Source organism: Nycticebus coucang, chromosome 11 (assembly GCF_027406575.1).
Source record: "Nycticebus coucang isolate mNycCou1 chromosome 11, mNycCou1.pri, whole genome shotgun sequence".
In the NCBI taxonomy this organism is placed as follows: domain Eukaryota; kingdom Metazoa; phylum Chordata; class Mammalia; order Primates; family Lorisidae; genus Nycticebus; species Nycticebus coucang.
The window spans coordinates 39,347,675-39,366,514 of record NC_069790.1 but is presented as its reverse complement, the minus strand read 5'-3'; positions in this window follow the sequence as shown (position 1 = coordinate 39,366,514).

Genomic DNA, 18,840 nt, shown 5'->3' with positions numbered 1-18,840 from the left:
ATAATGGTGAACTCATACCTTTTATTACAACCTGGACTAAACTGGAATAATAAACACCACAGGTTCTGAGTATTAAACTGGGACTAATCAATCAACACTTACGTGCACAGTTGGTAGTAAAACTCAACAGAAAGCCAAGTAGGTGAGAGGGAGCAAAAGGGGACAGGTAAATTCACAGTACAATGGGCACTGTCTGAGGGATAAGCATAATTATAACCTTAACTCAAACTATGCAAAAAAACTATAAAATCAAATAATTTATACCCTGGTAATATTCTGAAATTTATTTAAAAAAATGAATAAATTCTCTAACTAAAGGCATGAAGAAAGCCTCTAAAGTATTAAAAAGTAAATAAAAGAGAATAAAAAGGATCTCAGCAAAGAAGAATTTTTTAACTTCTCTTTTTAGAAAAGAATTAGCTTCAAAAGGGTTGAGAGTTACTGTACTCATAAAATGAGAAAATGAGTAAAATTTTTAACATGCCATGAATAGAATAAAACCAAAATCTTGGAAAGTAAAATTATGATAGTATAAAAGAAAAGTACAATAAAAAAGGTTAAATATAAATTGAAGAAATCTATCAGAAAGCAAAAAACAGAAATAGAAATGGCTAGAATATTATATTAAAAATTATAACACTGAACAATTAGAATGCCAAAAAGAAAGGGAAGATGGAGATGAAAAAATTAGCAGAGAATATATTTAAAAATTTTTTCAAGTATTTCAAGGAAATACATTTTCACATTCAGTGTTATCAATACAATGGTTACCCAAGACCTACACAAAAGGGGGTGAAATTTCACTGTGAAATATCAGAACTCTGGTAATAAAAAGAAGATTTAGAAGCTTCCCAAGAGAATTAAAAAGTCCACATTCAGGAGTCGGACTGACATCAGACTCTCCAATAGAAATGCCAGAAGCTAGAATACAAGTTACCATACCTTCAAAATTTTCAGGGAAACTGATTTCAACAAAGAATTACATGCCGAACCAAATTATTAAATCAGATAGAATGGCTCAAATTAAGATATTTAAATTTTCACTAATTTAACCACCCAACCATTCTTTCTCAGGAACCTACAGAAGAATATAATTTACTAAAACTAAGAGATTAACCAAGGAGGAAAAAGAGGACACATACAACAAGGGATTCATAAAAGTATTTACACATAAAAGACATAATAAGAACCCTAAAAATATGATAATAAGAACTCTTAGAACAGTTCCCCAACCCCCAACTGGGATTAATTTTGTCTCCTAGGAGATATAACAGTCTGGAAAAAAATTTATCTCCCATAGAGGAATGGGGGAGAGTGCTACTGTCATCTAGTGGATAGAGGGAAGGTTATTTCTGAATACCTTACATTGTACACAATCCCTAAAATAAATAATTATCCAGCTAAAAATTTCAACGTGCCCAAGAAGTTGAACAACCCAGTCCTTGGCTAGTAGCTAAGCAACAGAGTGAAAAAGGAAAAGAAGAAAGTTTGACATTCATTCTGTGATCAATTTAGAATCGTTGACCTATTAGAACTAATCCTCAGAAAGTAGCTCTCAAGAGATGCATACAATTATGATATGATGTGACCAAAGTGGCTAAAGAGCCAGGTAGAAAGCCCTTGGGGACACAACTCACCCACATCTCTTTTTTTTTTTTTTATTGTTGGGGAGTCATTGAGGGTACAATAAACCAGGTTACACTGATTGCAATTGTTAGGTAAAGTCCCTCTTTCTGGTTTCTACATTACCAATTTTTTGCCCACATAAAAACCTTTTCAGGATCTTGCCACAAACTAACATTGCAATTTTCTTTCTTCTGTCAGATTTTTTCAAAAATGTAATTTTTGGATTTCTGAACACACATCAGTTTAGCTCTGTATTCATTGTACATCCTGGTTCTGCTTTCTGAATTTCCTCCCAAGAAATCCATCACCATCTCCAAAACTAATCTCCAAAATTCAATAGAGTAGAAATTAATTAACAAATGAATAAATGGCCCCTAAAAGTGCATGGTCATGTAATTTTGAATAATACATATGTATCATGTAAATAGTTGACAAATGCATTAGTTCAGGGGTCCTCAAACTATGGCTCGCAGGCCACATGCGGCCCGCCGAGGACATTAATCTGGCCCTCTGGGTGTTTTTGCCACCGCTGCCTGTCCTGCTACAGTGCGCATGTGTGGAATGTGTGTGGCACTCTCTGACTCCCCTCCTCTCTGTCTCTCGACTTCTCCTCTCAGTCTCGGGACTAACTGATGCACACTTGCATCACCTGTTATGAATAGCAGTGACGAATATGGAACCAGACATTGACCATCTCATTAGCCAAAAGCAGGCCCATAGTTCCCATTGAAATACTGGTAAGTTTGTTGATTTAATTTTAGTTGTTCTTCATTTTAAATATTGTATTTGTTCCCATTTTGTGTTTTTAATTGTACAAATAAGATATGTGCATTGTGCATAGGAATTTGTTCATAGGCTTTTTTTTAAACTATAGTCCGGCCCTCCAGCGGTCTGAGGGACAGTGAACTGGTCCCCTGTTTAAAAAGTTTGAGGACCCCTGCATTAAAGTAATACCAGCTACACAGCAACTGAAATCAAAAGAACCCTACACACACAAAAGCTCAAGTAAAACAAATTTTCTTGTTTACTTACATAAACTCTAAGTTGCCTGTAAGTAGTGCCTCTCCTCCCTGGAGTAGAACCTTTTAGTTTATAGTTCCTCCTCTTGGCTTCTCATTTTAATTAGTTTGTCAGCATTAAATGAGTAGATGAGTATTCCTGCAGAATAATGTGCAGGAGGTGGTTTTTATGGCACAGACCTGTACATTGCGTACAGTATTTTCACTTACTGCACATCAGTCACATGGCCACACATTACTGCAGGAAAAAATGAGAAACACTGTCTACTCCATGCTCATATAGAAGGGGAAATGGCTGATGAATAACCAGCCACTCTCTGACGTTGTGTAGTTCTAAACATTTTTCTAATAATGTTTAGAAATAATACCCCTGCCCCCACAAAGAAAAGTACAAGGAGATTTGGTTATGTGTAAAGCACACACAAGGACATAAACAATAATTGATGACAGTCACACAGCTATTGAAATCACAGGGCAAAACGACAGTGGAAACATTAAGATAGAAACGTAATGGAATATAGGAAAGCTCCTGGAATTGCAAGGTATAAAACAAAGGAAGAGGGCTAGATGAGCAAATAGTGTCAATTTCATACAAGGGTTTGCTGTCAAGCCTGGTGGAAAGTAGTGAGCTAAATATTGCCGTAGATAACAAAAGGGTACTCCCCTTTCTCGTGTGCATCAGGAGCATTGGAATGAAGAGCTCCACTGGTTATTAAAAGAAAAGAAAAACAATCCTGGAAAGCCAATTTTGCCAAGGAGCTGAGAAAGATACAAAGATAGCTTGGAAAAAAAAATGAGAAACACCAAAAAGGAACTTTTAATACACAGGTGATTTCTTAGTGTGGTGTTGAGTTGTTTAGGCTGATTTATATGAAAAAGGACTACAAGGTAGGGGAGGTGGGTGATTCCATACTAAGGTGATCATTTAATTCATGAAGTTGGAGGCAATAACAGAAGAGAAAGGCAAGGTAATTGAAATATATTTCAATGGTTTCATTATATGGCCTATTATTGTGACTTTACTTTATGCTAGTCATTTTGCTAATCATCTAATCCCTGCAACAGTACATTGAGGTGAATGTTATCCCATGTTTTCCATAAAGTAAATCAGCTCCCACATATCACACAGGTAGATAAGAGGAGGGGCTGAAATTAGAATACAGGTCAGATTGCCTCCAAAGTCCCCTTAAACATTTTTTTCCTTGACCTCAAACATTTCCTTTCCTGCAAACATTTCTTCATTGTTTGTCTTTTGGTTATTTTTTGCATATTTGTTTTATTCAAGTCTACAGACTGAGTTATAGCTACTGTTTGCCATGTTGAATTAAAAAAACACTATAACATTTTTACACTATAAAATTATCTTTCAGAGTTCAGTAAAATGGTAAACAACAATTTAAGGGCTGCAAACAAATGGTTTAGTAGTAATAGTGATGAAAACAGGAACCATTAAGTAGAAAATGAATTCTAAATGAAAATATGTCTTTAAAAATTCACTACCAAATTAATTTAGAATACATTAGTGGTCAAAAACTATGAAAATTATGAATTTTTATACCTGATTGAAAGTAGAAAATACCACCAACCTCAACTGTGTGAAGAGTCTTGTCATTTGAGCGCATTATCTTTTAAAATGAATTATGAAGCAATTAATTTGGGAAGGTGTCATAATTAGTGTTTAATTGCTACTACATATTTAAGAATTTCAGCTCTCTCCTTCCTTTTACTAATCACATTAGCAAAATGTCACTGGAAAAATGCACATTAAGAAATTACTGTCTTAGGCAGATGTGGCGGCTCACACCTGTAATCCTAGCACTCTGGGAGGCAGAGGTGGGTGCATTGCCTGAGCTCAGTAGTTCAAAACCAGCCTGAGCAAAGTGACAGCCCATCTCTACAAATAGAAAAACTAGCCGGGTGTGTGGCAGGCACCTGTAGTCCCAGCTACTCAGGAGGCTGAGACAAGAGGATCTTTTGAGCCCAAGAGTTTGAGGTCGCTGTAAGCTATGATGCCAGAGCACTCAACCCCAGAGTGACTGAGTAAAATTCTGTCTCAAAACAAAACAAAACAAAACAGGAATTACTCTCTAATTTAGTGATTTAATAATTACTAAACAAAACAGGAATTACTCTCTAATTAAGGCAACCTATGATTTCAATAAAATGGTGTCCTAAGTATATAGAACAGTAGTTCTCAACATTCCTAATGCAGCAACCCTTTATACAGTTCCTGTGGGTTGTGACAGGTTGAGAACCACTGATATAGAATATACTTTCACCCTGAGAACTCTGAAAATAAAATAGTCAAACTAGTAAAAAGAACGCAATAGAATGATGATAGAGGGTGGCAGAAATCAAGAGATATGTGAGTCCAAGAGTACAAAGTTTTGCTAGCGCACCCTGGTGGCTCAAAGTAGTTACTTAAATAATTGAAGAAAACAAGTAAGATTTTGGTAAAAAAGAGAAAGTATTTACTAATGGCTGCACAGCAAGGTGGGCCCAGTCCTAGGGACTGCAGGCACTGTGGAAGAAAAAGGAATATCACCTCCTTCTTGGAAGTCACCCAGCGTCTTACTTAACTCTGTTTTCATAACAGCCCCCTGGGGACGTCTTAATAACAACCCACAGGATCTTAAACAGCCTCATTTCCATAATGGCCCAGGTCAACCTGACAGGGACCAGTCTAAAGTAGCCTAACTGTATCCATCATCTGTCCTTCGTATATCTAGCTAACAGCTTTTAGTTTTGCATAACAAATAAATTCTGGACATTTCATATACAGCGTGCTGATTATAGTAAACAAGACTATATTGTATACTTGAACTTCTCTAAGAGATAGAGCTTAAATGTTCTCACTACATATACACACCACATACACAGAAAGGGCAACTATTACGTATGGAAGGTGATAAATATGTTAATTAGCTTGATTATGGTGATCATCTCACAATATATACATATATAAAAACACAGAGTTGCGTAACTTAAATATATAAAAATCTTATTTATCAGTTATAACTCAGTAAAACTGAAAATAAATTAATTAAATAAGCAAATATTTTTTAGAAAGAATAGAAAGGTAGCCTTATTTAAAACGCCTGGAATGTACTCCTGACACTGCCATTTCTCAGCTAGCAAATTTTCTATGAATTGAAATTTAAATGTTGCTTCACTGTGGCTGTTTATGATGACCCAGATAATGTCAGGTTCAAAGGGCTAGGGCCCTATACTTAACCTTGCCAATCTCACAATATTGATTGAATAATTACTAAAGTAAATGGTTCAGTATATAAGTCCCACACCTGAAGAGGTCAAGAGACTATCAGCTTTTTTTAACTTTTTACCTACTCAGCACTTGGTCAAACAGCTTATCCACCCCAGACATTTAGCATGATTTCTGAATGACAAGTGTTGGAGAGAGTAGAGAAAGAATCCTTTTGATCTAATTCTTTGGAAGGGTTTCTTTAACACTGGCATTATTCTTTTGTTATTTAGAATAGCTTCTCAGGGAAGTCATTTGGTTTTATATTTTTATTTCTTTTTTTTTTTTTTTTTTTTTTCCTTTTTTCAAGACAGATTCTCACTCTGTCACCCTGGGTAAAGGGCTCTGGAATCATCACAGCTCACACCAACTTCAAACTCTTGGACTCAAGCGATCCTCTTGCCTCAGCTCTCCCAATAGCTGGGACTACAGGCACCTGCTACAACACCCAGGTGGGTGAATGAAACCGACTTTATACTCAGTAGAGATGGGGGGGTCTCACTTTTGCTCAGGCTGGTCTTGAACTCTTCAGTTCAAGCAAACTACTCTCTTTGGCCTCTCAGAGTGCTAGAATTACAGCCACCACATCTGACATTTTGGAGTTTTCTTCAAGGGACATGTTTTTGCCTGCCAACTTCTATTTTTTAAAACATCTATAGAACCACTCACTTTTTTATTTCTTTGGAGCCAAATTTAGTAAGGTACATTTTTTCTAGGAACTTTTCCCCTTCTCCTAGGAGCCTACGGGTTGCTTATAATCTTTCAAAACAATTATTTTTTTTTGTTTAATAAATTAATTAAAAATATGGACATGATTGCAAGAGGGACTTTACCTAACAATTGCAATCAGTGTAACCTGGAAAAAAAAATTATTATGTTATTGGGACTATAAAAAAAAAAAAACTATGGACAAAAAATATATTTTGTATGATTTTTGCATTTGTCAACATTTTCATTATGGCCTAGAATATTATTCTCTATTAGAAAACAATGCTTCTTCAGTTTTTAGGTATAGTTCCTACCTACACCATAAGGCCAAATTTCTTTATTATATATTCAAATTTTTATCCTTGCTACTAGCTTCCTCGTTTTATTATTCCCCAGTTGATCTTTTTACTCTCCCACTACACGTTTTAAGACTATATAAGAGTGTGTGTGCACTTGTGTTATTGTCATAAAGGCATCCACAAATGTCAAAGGATTATATCATATTGTTGACTTGAAGTTTGTCATTGTGAAGTGACGTTTTCTTCATCCCCAGTAATAGATTTCTTTTTAATGGTGCATACATGTGCTGGTTTTTGTTGTTGTTGTTTCATTCTTGAGGTATTTCACTTAGGATGATAGTCTCCAGTTCCATCCAAATTGTTCCAAAAGGTACTAAGTCATGCTTCTTCATGGCTGAGTGGTACTCCATGGTATACAAGTACAGCATGTTATAATCCACTCATGAATTGATGAGCACTTGGGTTGATCCCACATCTTTGCAATTGTGAATTGTGCTGCAGTAAACATTCAAGTGCAGGTGTCTTTTTGATAAAATGGTTTCTTTTCCTTTGGGTAAATACCCAGCAGTGATATTGCTAGATCAAATTGTAGGTAGCTTTTAGTTTTTTGAAAAATCTTCATACTGTTTTCCATAGAAGTTGTACTAATCTGCAGTCCCACCAACAGTGTAAAAGCATTCTTTCTCTCTGCACCCATACCAGAATCTATTACTTTTGGAGTTTTAAATGAAAGCCATTCTGAGGTGATATCTCATTGTGGTTTTAATTTGAAGTTCACTGATGATTAGTGACATTAAGCGTTTTTTCATGTGTTTATTGGCCTTTTGTCTGTCTTCTTTTGAAAAGCTTCTGTTTACGTGTTTTGCGCACTCTTTAATGGGGTTGTTTTTTTCTTTACTGATTTGTTGGAGTTCATTCTTTCAGATATTCCAGCTGTACTGATTTTACTTCTGCTTGAAGTACGTCCTTTATAATTTTCTTTAATGAGTCTCAACTAATCATAAACTCTCTTAATTTTTAAGATTTTCATACTTGTTATTTGTGTATAAAAATGCTTTCATCCCTCATTCTGGAAACCCTTTTTGGCTTGGTATAGAATACTAAGTTACAATCTTTCAAAACATTTCAGACATTTCATTAAATGTTGTGCTCAATTTCTGCTGCTGAGAAGCCAGCTGTAAATGTAATAGCTATTTTCTCTTTGTTCTTGCTGCTTTAAATTTTTTTCTATTTTCAGTGGTGTGTGAAATTTCACTATCATGTCTCAATATAGAATTCGTTTTATTTATTTACTTATTGTTTGTTGGGATTATTGATTGTAGATCAGTGTCATCAGTTCTGGAGGATTTCTAACCATTATCTTGTCAAATCCTCACTGCAAATAGTATTCTTTTCTTTCTGACACAGATTAATTAATTCTATATCTATGTTTTCAGTTCTGTCTCTTACCTTCTCCATTGTAATTTCCAACATTTTCTATTTCAGTGCTGTATATTAGTTTATTTCTGTGGATCTATTTTTTGAGTTTTCTAATTATCTCTTAGCTGTGACTAATTTGCTATTTAAATTGTTTCTTGAATTGTTTATTTCATATATTTTATATATATCTACATATGTATTTATAAATGTTCCTTCTGGTACAAATCTGTAAATCTACAAAGAGGCTGTGTTAATTTGTTTTTTTTTTCCATTTGTTTGCTTTTTAGGAGATGTAAGATCTTGCTCTGTCACCTAGGCTGGAGGGCAGTGGTGTGATCATAGCTCACTGCATTAAACTCCTGGTCTCCTCCCACCTCCATCTCCCCAGGAGCAGAGACTACAGGCACAAGATACCACATCTGGCTTGCTCAGTTTTTTTAATTTTTGTTACTTGCATATGTTTTCAACATTGTCTTTCACTTATTTAAACATGTGAGCATGGTTGGTCTTGTGCACTAATATAATAGCCTGAATTTGAATATAAAAATTGTGCTGAACTGGAACCTTTGTGAGACTCTTCTCCTTGAGGGTACAGTAACTAATAATGGCCATGATTACTCAGGCAATGTGAAGCCATACTGTAAACCCACTCAGGCTGGTTAACTTTTGGTTCACTCTGACCACAAGGATGCAGCCCTTTGTTGTCCTGGATAATAGCAGGACTCCTGCTAATAATAGTTGGACTCCTTACTTGTAATATATTTTCTATGCTTTGACCTATCCCCTTTGCCTCATAAAACATTGAAATAAAAGTTCAAATTTGTTCAGATGGACAGGCATGTGTAAAGTAAAAGCAGATTCTAATTCTGCCTACCTCTCTGGGTTCTCATTTAGTTTTTATTTGGCCTGGTAATATCTTTCTGTTTTGTTAATATTTCAAGGGATTTGAGAATGACTCTTATCTAGAATGTGTAGTTGCTCTTGGTAGGTTGTGGGTGTGAATAATACAGCTTGACCTTACTGGAAACATAATTCTCTTCCAAAGGCTTTCCCTAGGTCTGCCCTGGTGCCTAGCTGGAAATAGAGGATTGGTTTTTGTCAAAGCAGTATAGAGGAAAGGAAATACAAGATCTATTGAATGTCTTGTATGGCTGAATTTCACATGCCTTATTTATCTTTTTATCTTTCAAAAGGCCTATCAAAGTGTCTCACACAGTAGGTGTTCGTGTTTACTGTATGAATACATACAGCAATTTACCAGATTCGTGTGGCTGTATTTATTCACAGGAATTTTGTTGGAGGCAGAATGTACCATCTTTTAAATATGCAGCTGTGTAATATGAGCTTAATACTAGGTACTCATTTTCCTAGAATAGAGATGGCAGGAGGGGAAATCTCTGGGAACTTAATTTAGACCTAATGCTAAAAAGGAGGAGTCAACACGGAAACAAAATACTGCATTCCATTCTCACAAGGGGAAGGGAAATGGCATTTTTAGGTATGGTGGGAGTGTGAGAATTCAAGTTCAGGTAGATCAAATCAGGTAGATCTGGGTTTGAGCTTCAGCTCTGTAGTTTTCTAGCTATGAAACCTTTTGCAAGTTGTTTAATTTTTCATAAGGGGATAATAACAATATTATTAGGTAGGATTGTAAGTTTAAATGAGGTGATAAAGGTAGCATGAATTTCACATTGCCCAATGCATAGTGAGTGCTCAAAAGCATTAGATTATCACTTCTTTTTTCTGTTGCTGTGATCCTGAGAGACATTTGCTATCTCACAATAAGTTTCTTCACCATTCACGAAGCATACAAAAAAACCTTACATATCAGCTACTAATTCTGATAGATAGCTATTGTCTACTTAGTACGCAGTGTTGAGAAAGATTCTGAGGAAAGACTATCCTGACTATCAGGGTCTTCATGAACTCAGCTGTAAGAAGTGATGCACCAATGCCTTTATATGCAATAATAACATCATAATTAATATAGATTATTAGGGAGAAATAGGCAAATACTCTTAATGCATCTATAATGGTGATACAGGGTATTCCAAAAGCAGCCCGTGAGATCACCATATTTAGGGAAAATGGAAATTATAGCTGAACATGCTTTCATTACAAAATATTAGTCACAAAATTTTACAAAACATTTTTCTATCTGTTGGCCACCTCTTTGTAGTATTTTGTAATGAGTGTTTTATAAATAAATATAGATTTAGCTACAATTTCTCATTTTCCCTATGCATGATGACCTGAGGGGTAGCTTTTAGGACACCCAAAGTTTCAATTCATGCCAAGATTTACTTACCAGTTTTTGCTCAGAGTATAGTTTTGTTTTGTTTTACATATATAGGATTTAGGCACACACCTTCTTCTTCTTTATTCACCAAATTAAATATCTGCTCAGAAAACAAAGTAATCTGCGAAGGCTGGCAACTTTAGGATATCATACCAATTTAATCAGAGAAGCACAAGTGAACACTATGTTGCTTGGCCAACTACTCGTGTTTATAGTGGCCTTTTCTCTGCTTCCTTCTCCAAATTAAATTTCCAACTCCATTTGTCCTATCTCTTGACATGTATTTTATCTTGCTGCTAAGATTCCACTACGTGATTATGCATTTGACTATTCTTGCCAAATCTTAGCCTTGAGTAGGTCAGAATGTGATGAGATTACCAAATGGTCATCTCATTTTGCAGAAGGACATTTGTCTTTTGTGTATGCCCAGAGCCTCACATAGAGACTGGCACAAAATAGGCAATCAGAAGGTATTTGAAGCATGGATAGATGGTTAGATACATCACTTAATTCTTGCAGAACAGTATTCTTTCCTTTGTTTTTATTGTAACATATTACTTTTATTTAATAAACCACAATATACTTTAAAACAAGACTTTCCAGTTTGCTATTCCATTTTGTGCAGTAACATAAATAAGGCACAATTTTATTTAAATCAGTTTCCAATCCAAAAGTCAATGTTTTAGTAGAAAAGAAGCTGACAGTTTCAAATTTTGTTTAAATTAATGCAAAGGCCATGAGAATCTGACATCTTGATCCATCTGGTCAGATATAAATGTCTTTATAATGATACTTTGGAAATTTACTTTTGAATTCCCATTTGGTTAGACTATGTAATGATACTGGCACCAAGGAATCCATGGTGTGTATCACATCCCCACTCCCCAGAGATGGATCATCTTTTGAAGCATTCAAAAACTTAAAAATAGATTGCTTTATAGAAGTCCCACAACCCCATCTCATGTCTTTACCAAAAACTGGAAGTTGCTGAGGTTGGAAATGTTGTAGTTATTTATTCTGATTTGTATACCGTAAGTTGAGAGTGAAAGTGCCCTTGCAGATGTAGGGAAAGCACTGCCCACCCAATGAATAGAAAAACTAAATCTGCCTCCCACTGGACAGGATTTTACTTCCTTGAAACCCAGCATGATTCGTTGCTATTTACAGCAGTAAAGCACCAGTGAGGTAACTGGGTATAAAATATTGATATCTATTGTTGTTTCCAATCAGCACTTGAAACTCGTGTTCAAGGAAGAGGAAAGAAGGGAGGGAGAAAAGGAAGGTAAGAGGGAGAGAGGGAGAAAAGAAAGCATAGAATGAAGGAGGAAGGGAGGAGAAACTACCCCTATTATCATCTTGAGCTGCGCTGTCTCTAAAGTTAAAGACTTCAATTTATTTCCCGTACAAATCAATCTGATGCTCTGAAATCTGGTGCATTCACTTGCCTTTTCAATTATTTCTTTAGAACCCAAATTCAAAGATAAGCACTTTTGGAGAATACAGCTAAACAAATCCATCGCCTGCATTATATAAAACCCCTTCAGACAGAAAATGCAGTCAAGAGAGATCATTCCTGAGTCACAAATATTGCAAATGTCACTTCTACTAGATATTTCACTTCCAGAGAGATTCTGCTTTTGTAGACAGTAAAATGCTTCTCCATGTACCTTCTTTGGCTTAAGCGGTCTATAGGCATTTTAAACTAAAGGCAATTTCTGTGCTGGAGGGGCCAATAGTGGCAGCCATCCCTCTTGTGGGAACACAAAGACCCATAAGTCCATATAACAAAGGCAAGGTCCAACTAGAAGCCTTGGGCAGAAATGACTTTTGCTCACTGTTATGTCAGCCAAAGACTGTGTTGCTTCACTGAGCTCTATTTTTGGAATCACAGAACCAATGCTACAAATCATCATAGGGTTGTCTTACCAACTGTGCTAAAATTTCCTTTCTTTAGATTCTGCAGGGAGCTAGTTGTTACCCATAACAAGTAGCAAGGATACTGGTTTGGCAAAGGGCAAAATAACTATACTCATGAACAATGAAATTATTTTGTAAACGAAACAATACCTTGAATAATATCAGGGGTGCTGGTGATTTTTTTCTTAATTGTTTTTGTTTGTTTTGGTTTTTAGTTAAGATGACGGTACAAACCAGAGTTTAATTCTTGGGTTCCTGCCTTGGTAATGTAATCTCAAGAGTCCTCTGTTTAACATCTTTCAGTTTCAATCTCTTCATGTTAAAATGGGAATAATATATCATTTCAAGAGGTTAGAAGCAATGCATTTGCAGGATATGTGACAAAGCACTCAAAAACACTAGATTTTTTTCTCTTTCTTCTTTGTTGAGAAATTATATTCCAAAAAAGCTCCTTAATGGACAGGAAGTGACTGAAGTCATTGGCCATTTTTAATCTAGTGTTTTCTTCTTGGTTTTCCTATTGTGTGTTTCTGGTAGACTGAAATAAGATGACATTTGGACTATTATTCTTACTGTGACATTTTGATACAGCTCTGACCAAATGCATATTTGAAGTAATGGAAGCATCATGAAAAGCAGTGTGTTAGTTTATTGATTTCAAGAAACTTCCATGTTTTAATTAACGATTGTAACACACTAGACTAAAAGCTAGAAAGCCTATCTAGTTCACTGCAAGCAATGTTTTAGAATTTATAAATCAATTCACGCAGTTCTCTCATCTGATTCTCATATGTGTGTAACAGCATGGGTATAACCTCAGGGATTTTTTTTTTCCCAAAAAATTAATAAACTGAGGATTCAAGTGATGAATTCACTTGTTCCTACACAAATTTTAAAGACAAGACTAGAAACTCGAGTTGCTTAACTTGAAAAAAAATACACTAAATACAATAATAAAACATTTAAAAATTTTTAAAATAACTATTATCATATTATTCAAGAAGAAATTGACAGCATATTTCCCAATGACTTCTTTCTAACACGTTGGGTGGTGATGTATATTTGACACATGCAAAATATATTTTTTTCTTCAGAATATATCAGCTATTTTCTGAAACAAAATTCTAAATGACAGAACAGCATATAGCTATTAATTCTCCCTGTGAATTGCCCCCACAATAATGAACAAAATAGTAGAGACCATGGAGAAACATTCATTTTCCATATCCCTGGACTGTGAACTTTTGTCAGTCAGCTATTGCTTTTTGACAATTCACTTCAAAGCTTAGTGGTTTAAACCAGCAAATCACTACCACCTTTAATTCTAGTTATGTCTTCTGGTTATAGTAAGGCTTGGCTGAAGTTGCCTTCATTCTTATGATGGGGATCTCCCTTGGGACTGTTAGAACGGCTGGGGCTCCCTGTACATGGTCTGTCATCCAGAAAGTCAATAGCTCCCTTCGCATTATATGTTATATTAACTCTTATCTAATTGGCCAAAGTTAGACACCTGGCCAAGTCTGGCTGGAGACTGCACAAGGGATCTGGGTATCCAGTTTCTGATAAGGCTTTTGACTTTATGACGTTTTTCATGCAATTTTTTTTTAAACAGCATAACCCATCATAACCCATCAGTCTTTTTCTTTGTTGTACATGGGGCTTGATTCTAAAGTTAGAAAGTCTTTCCTCATAACTACATGAAAAATAATTTATCTTTTTGATTTCCATTGTTTATGGGACTTCTTTCTTTTTTTTCAATTTTTATTTTTACATATACATGTGGTAATTTGGTTTCCATTTTTTTGCCTTCACAAAATTAAAGACTTAAAATTTAATAACAATAACAATGTTTAAGATAAGGACTAGAAACAAAAACCTCATAAAGAACCAATGAACATAAATACATTCAGGAAGGGAATCAGACAATTGCTATATTGAAATATTCTTTTCTTTCCTTTTTACATTTAGAAATCTGTTTAATTTGAAGTCTATGTGGTATATATTGTTATATCTGTATCCAATTTTAGTTTTTCCTAAATGTTTGTCAAATGGTTACAATATAATTTATGCAAAAATTATGTTTTCAGAGCTTTCAAATGAGTCTATTATCTTATACTTAATTTCAACATGTAGCTGAGTTTATTTCTTAACTGTCTATTCTCTTTTGTTAATTTGTTCATCAACTCATGACTCAATATATTAGTGAGACAATGTCTTCATGATAGAAAAATGTATTTAGTATTTCTCCTACCTAGACATAAATGTTCCTCATTGCTGCTTTTCACATAGTTTTCTTACGGTGATCTTGTTTTCATGATTTTTTTCTAACTATTCTTTTCTGATAATTCTTGCACATATACTTTAGAATCAACATGTCTAGCTTCAGAAAAAAAAAATTGTTGATATTTCAATTGGCATTTTTATGAAGTTGAGACGTCCTATTTAAGAATATGAAATGATGTCTTTCCATTAGTTCAAACCTGCCTTTGTATCTTTTGGGAGCGTATTACGTTCTCATCATATAGGTTTTAAAAATTTCTTAAATTTCTCTCTAATTTATATATTGTTGGTATTATGAGTGTCTTTTTCTACCATTATGTTTTCTAAGATATAATTTTCTGTATGTATGGAGTCTACTAATTTTTCTATGTTAATTTCATGTTCTATTATCTTAATAGACTCTTTTCTATTATTTACTAGGCATCTGCAGATTCCATTAGATTTTTCAAGTACAGTATAATATCATCTGCAAAAAAGAGATAGTTCTGTGTAGAAGAGAAAATACTGTCCCCCACAGATGTTCACATCTTAATTTCTATAATTTGTAAACATGTTACCTTGCACAGCAAAAGAAATTTTGCAAGTGTGATTAACTGAGAGATTTTGAGATGAAAAGATTGTCCTGGATTATATGAAATCACAGGGTTCTTACACGAGAAAGACAGGAGAGTCAGAGTCGGAGGGGAAATCGGACCACAGGAGCAGAGGTTGAAGTGATGAACTTTGAAGATGAAAGAACCACAGCCACAGATCGTAGGTAGTGTCTAGAAGTTGAAAAAGACAAAGAAATGGGAATTCCTCTAGATGCTTCAGAAGGAATGTAGCTTTGACAACACCTTGATTTTAGCCTAATGTGACTTGTGTCAGACTTCTGACCTTGCAAACTCTGAATTGAAACATTTATACCATTGTAAGCTAACAGATTTGTGGTAATTTCTATAGGAAAAATATGAAACTAATCTCCTCTCATTTCAGTTATTATGATTCTAATTTCTTTCTTTTGTAAAATCATATTGGATAATACTTCTAATAAACTGTTAAGTAATGATGAAAGTAACAGGAAACTTACCTTTTTCCTTTACTACATATGGAAGATACCTCTCTTCTGGGTATCACCCTTGAGTAAGAGATGTTCAAGATTTTATATGTGTGTGTATAATTACTATTTTCATTGTGGATATTATATTTTTAGGATCAAATTTCTAGTTCCAGAAATAAAATCTATTAACTGATACTCTTATGATTTTGAGTCATACCAACATGGTGTAAATGTTTGCTGAACAGAAAAAGCTTATGTTGGATAATGCCTGGCTGACCTATTCTAATTGTCTCCCTTGAGAGCTTGAATTAAAAATGCAAAGAAAGTCAGAATACAACAAAGACACAAAGGATAAAGAAATGCATGCAACAGATGAAATAGGCAGAGGCTATGAGGTGTTAGGTTTGATATGCAAAGGGAAGTAATGAGTAGATAGAGATTTTATGAGGAGTGAAGATGTCCTCTTCTCTAGAATCAATATCTCTCTCCATAATATGCATTGATATGCTTTGAAAAATTAATAATTCATTATTGTAAGTGTCCTAATCCTTTCTGCATCTGCTACCTGGAATTTAGACAGGAAACAGTTACTATGCCAACAAATGTATGTGTCAAATAAAATAGGATTCACAAAACTAAAATTTATTTTAAAAATAAGAAAAAATAACTATTCAAGGAAGAATAAGGTTGAATAAGAATAAGGGATGTCTAGATGATATATTTCTCCCTACAAAGATCTCTGAATATATCCTGTCTTCTCAGTACCTCAAACAAAAAAAATGTTTTCAAACAGAGAGAGAGGGACTAAGTCTATATTGCTCTAGACAAGAATCTAAGCAAAATATTGAATAATGTAGACAGAAAAATAAATGAGAGCAGGTTGCTAGGAGATGATTGAACATGAGTTTCCTTTTTTTTTTTTTTATTGTTTGGGATTCATTGAGGATACAAAGAATTAGATTACACTGATTGCATTTGTTAAATAAAATCCCTCTCACACTTGTGTCCCGCCCCCAAGAGGTGTGCCATACACCATGACTTCCTTCCCTCTCCCCCCCTTGTGCATTCCCCTACCCCACCCCTAATAAGTACTGCCTTCATATTAGAATTGAGTACATTGAATTCTTGCTTCTCCTTTCTTGTGATGCTTTACTAAGAAGAACGTTTTCCACCTCCATCTTTTTGGCTGAATAGTATTCTGGATACTATTGCCAGATATAGTATACAGAATATAGTATACTTATGCCACAGCTTGTTAATCCATTATGGATTGGTGGGCATTTAGGTTGTTTCTACATTTTGGTGATTGTAAATTGAGCTTCAGTAGTCTAGCACAGCAGTTCTCAAACTGTGGGTCGTGAACCTCAGGAACTGTATTAAAGGGTCACAGCATTCAGAAGGTTGAGAACCACTGGTCTAACACAAATGGTCTTCTGATAAAATGATCTTTTTTCTTCTGAGTAGAAGCCTAGTAATGGGATTATAGTGGGAGGTCTAATTTCAGTTCTTTGAAGCTTCTCCATACTTCCTTCAAAAAAGATTGTATTATTTGTAGTTCCACCAGCAGTGTAAAAGTGTTCCCTTCTCTTCACATCTAAGCCACCATCTGCAGCTTTGAGACTGTGATGTGGGCCATTCTCACTGGGGATAGGTGATATCTCAGGGTAGTTTTGATTTGCATTTCTCTGATGATTAGGGACCATGAGCATTTTTTCATATGTTTGTTAGTCACTTGTCTGTCTTCTTTTTTTTTGTTTTGTTTTTTGTTTTTTGTTTTTGTTTTCCTTTTTTTTTTTTTGTAGAGACAGAGTCTCATTGTACCACCCTCGGTAGAGTGCCGTGGCATCACACGGCTCACAGCAACCTCCAGCTCTTGGGCTTACGTGATTATCTTGCCTCAGCCTCCTGAGCAGCTGGGACTACAGGCGCCCGCCACAATGCCCGGCTATTTTTTTGTTGCAGTTTGGCTGGGGCTGGGTTATGAACCTGCCACCCTCGGTATATGGGGCCGGTGCCCTACTCACTGAGCCACAGGCGACACCCACTTGTCTGTCTTCTTTAAAGAAGATTCTATTCATGTCTCTTGCCCACTGATAGATAGGATTGTTGGGTATTTGTTTTTGTTATTGTTCATTAATTTGTGTTCTCTATAGATCCTAGTTGTCAAGATTTTGTTCTATTCATAATATGCAAATAACTTTTCTTATTCTGAAGGTTGTCTGTTTGCTTTGAACAGAAAAAGCTTATGGGACCAGCCTGAATAAGAGTGAGACCCATTTCTATTAAAAATAGAACAACAACAACAAAAAAAACTAGCTAGGTGTCATGGCAGGTGCCTGTAGTCCCAGCTACTTGGGAGGCTGAGCCAAGAGGATCACTTGAGCTGAAGAGTTTGAGGTTGTTTACTTAGATATACAATAGCTTTTCAGTTTAAGTCCCATTTGTTTATCTTTGTCATTGTTGCAAAGAAGTCTTCTTCATAAAATCTTCCCCCAGGCCTATAGCTTCAACTGTTTTCCCCACATTTTCTTTGAGGATTTTTATTGTTCCATGCCTTAAGTTTAAATATTTTATCCATCTTGAATCAATTGTTGTTAGTGGTAAGAGGTGCGAGTCCCGTTTCAGTCTTTTACATGTGATTATCCAGTTCTCCCAACACCATTTATTGAATAGGGATGCTTTTCCCCAGTGTATGTTCTTATTTGGTTTATCAAAGATCAGGTGACTATAAGATGTTAGTTTCATCTCATGGTTTTCTATTTGGTTCCAAATGTAAATGTCTCTATTTTTTGCCAATACCATGCCATTGTGATCAGTATGGCCTTATAGTATAGCCTAAAGTCTGGTAGGGAGACACGCCTGACTTTGTTTTTATTACTAAGAATTGCACTGGCTATATGGGGACAAGTTCCCTTTTTTTTTGTTTTTAATTTTTTTGAAACAGAGTCTCACTTTGCTGCCATGGGTAGAGT